The 2,519-nt window shown below is 35.3% G+C and overlaps 1 pseudogene; it reads right to left on the minus strand.

Moving 5' to 3' along the window:
* Positions 1-476: 476 nt before the first annotated feature.
* Positions 477-1,161, minus strand: LOC149236216 (uncharacterized; annotated as a pseudogene).
* Positions 1,162-2,519: the final 1,358 nt, after the last annotated feature.

Consider the following 2,519-nt stretch of genomic DNA (forward strand, 5'->3'; position numbering starts at 1 on the left):
ACTAAGTTGATTGAGAGACAGTCTATGTGTGAATGTTTGCCTATGAAATAGACTGCGTGAGTGGGATACTATGTAAAGTTATTAGAGAGAGACACATTTTTTTGTAGTTGAAGTCTGTGAGTGTTTTGATATGTGGAGAGACCAATGTTATTGGACCTCCGAGTTTGAGTGATTGATAGCTGCGAAGGAAAAACCTCGGAAAATAGAGCAGAGCGACCACAATACAAGTATAATGTTTTGAGAAGGATTTGGTATTTTATGGAATTCTACTACCACAGAATGATACAGAGTTGGCCTCAGCAGTTTTTAATATATTTTAATTGAAAAAACCGATTCAGGCACCAGTCGATTTGACAACCTATTGAATAATCGATAATTCAGGCCGAAGATTAGTCAAGCATCTTGCACAGATTATATCAGTGAGTAGAAAAGTTTGCATCAGTGTGGTGTTTTTTTTGGTTGAGAACACTTGAACATCAGTCATTTAGCAGAGAAAACTTGATAAAAGCATAGATTCCCTCTGTGCTAAGACCTCGAAACTCTATCAGCCACTGAAAATGAAATGCCTTGCTCAGGTAACCTCTTTTGTTCAAATGCTCTAGAAATTGAACCCACTCTGGCCATGGATGCCGCAAAATATCCAAGCCACCCTTAGCTTTATCTGTCTTCAGCGTTGTCTTTTGTTGCTACTCAGATTTCATATTTTTCTTCTGTGTCTTTTCCGAGGGAATAGAAGTGACAAATTTCAGATTTTTCTTCTCATTTTTTCCAGAGGGAATAGAAATGACAGATTTTACACTTTTCGTCACATTTTGATTGGAGAAAATAGAAGTGAGACTAGGCATTTTCTTAGTTATGGCATCTTTGAAACGCTCGTCTTCCTTCATTTCCTTCGCATCAAGCTCTGAAAAATCATCATCCCAGAAGCCTTGACGAATGGATGAGAAGGACATGAATATCATGAAAAGGAACAAGTGATTTGGAGAAGATGCCATTGCCACAGAAAGCCCATCGAATTTTTGAGGAAACACCTGGAGATTTTTGCACGTTATCAGAAGAAAACGTCCCCATTTTCCACTGGCATATGTAGGTATTTGAGCGTCGAAGAAATGATAGGAATTTTTGAGCTCCTCGCACAACGGATCTGCTTCCAGCGTACATTTTGACTGAAATTTAACAAAAATCCAAATGTAATAAGTAATTTTAAAGTTTTTGGAACCAGAGTGCGTTTAAAAAAAAGGGAACCAGCATTTGCATGGAGTACTTGTGTCTTCAACGAGTTACTTTTATGGAGATGAACCCAGTCTTTGCCTAAAAAGGTACCAGCGTGGAGGAATACGTAGAGGATGCCAAATCTGAAGATAAATTTTCAAGATAGCAAATTAAAATGGAATTTCACGTGGCTTCAAATGATAAGTGGGTAAGATAAGTGTTAGTTTATTTCTTCATTTTTTTCTTTCACATCATTGGATTACTTAAATTTTTTCTTTCACATCATTGGATTACTTAAAACATTATACTTCCAAGTAAATGAAAGACAATGACACATCACGTGAAATGAACTTTTTAGTGGGAGAGTGAAAAGTGTACTTTAGAAGATTTCAAACGTGAATAAATTTAAGATTTGGAAAGCTTTTCTTAATGTGAGCATAACTCATTTTAATGGAGGGATAAGGTATGCTTTTTAATTTGTACAACTATTTCTTTTTGAGTATAAGTTGTCTTTTGTAATATTTAATATTTGGAGTGAGTGATAAGTGAATTTTAAGGGAAGGTAATTGTTGTAATATTTTGAGAGTGAAGCAGCAGAAATTGAAGTTAAATTTCAAGTCATTGAAGTGAATTTGTTGTTTGAAAAAGGGTCCAAACAAACAAAACATTGTAATTGAAAAGTTGTTCTTGGGTGTAAGGGCTGGTTGTAACCTGTATAATAGAAAGGCATATTTTTTGTGGTGTTGAAGTGTCCTAGATCCGCCCGAAATTGAATAAGGGGATCTTAGGTACACCTTGAGTAGTGATTGATTGTGCATGTTTTGTTTCTAGTTTTGACATTACAATTATCTTATCTAACACACACAAGGAGTCTAAAGCAAGTGAATGAAACAAGCACATTAATCGCAACACTTGAAATTAAGAAGCTGCAATGAGCATTCAATCAATCACAAACAATCACATGCATTTGCACAACTACAACACATAATCAAAGTTGGGAACATCAGCAATCTACATCATCAAGCAAATTCACGCAAGGAAATCAAGTTAATGCAACTACAAACTCATGCAGACTACATCACCATTCAACAACAATTGGTCATTATATAACTTGCAAAATCATGATTTGTAAGTTATCTTGAAAACAAATTCAAATAACATTGAGTTGAATTGTAAAGGTGCATTCTTGGTCGAAACCGACACTAAAATTGTGAATTTATAAGAGGTAAAGTGAGTCAATTCTCCTCAACTGAGTCAATTAAGTGAGTCAATTCTCTTCAAGTGAGTCAATATCATTTGAACTTGTC

This window comes from Pinus tabuliformis, chromosome 8 (genome assembly GCF_031772625.1).
Source record: "Pinus tabuliformis cultivar Carrire ecotype Pingquan chromosome 8, CPIR1, whole genome shotgun sequence".
In the NCBI taxonomy this organism is placed as follows: Eukaryota; Viridiplantae; Streptophyta; class Pinopsida; order Pinales; family Pinaceae; genus Pinus; species Pinus tabuliformis.